Raw genomic sequence first — 201 nt, forward strand, 5'->3', positions numbered from 1 at the left:
CCCCCCGGCCCCGGCACAGCCCAGGGGACACACGGAGCCTCCTGGAACAGCCCAGGGGATACACGGAACCCCCCGACCCCCAGCACAGCCCAGGGGACACACGCAGCCTCCCCAGTCCCCGGCACATCCCAGGGGACACACGGAGCCTCCCGGCACAGCCCGGGGGACACACGGAGCCCCCCGACCCCCAGCACAGCCGAG

At 74.6% G+C, this 201-nt stretch overlaps 1 protein-coding gene across 1 annotated transcript in view; it reads right to left on the reverse strand.

Annotated features, from left to right (window-relative positions):
- Positions 1-201, reverse strand: part of LOC113959105 (vasoactive intestinal polypeptide receptor 1-like) — an 11002-nt gene that overhangs the window by 5830 nt on the left and 4971 nt on the right. The window lies entirely within an intron of this gene.

This window comes from Corapipo altera, unplaced genomic scaffold (assembly GCF_003945725.1).
Source record: "Corapipo altera isolate COAL_440 unplaced genomic scaffold, ASM394572v1 174, whole genome shotgun sequence".
NCBI lineage: Eukaryota > Metazoa > Chordata > Aves > Passeriformes > Pipridae > Corapipo > Corapipo altera.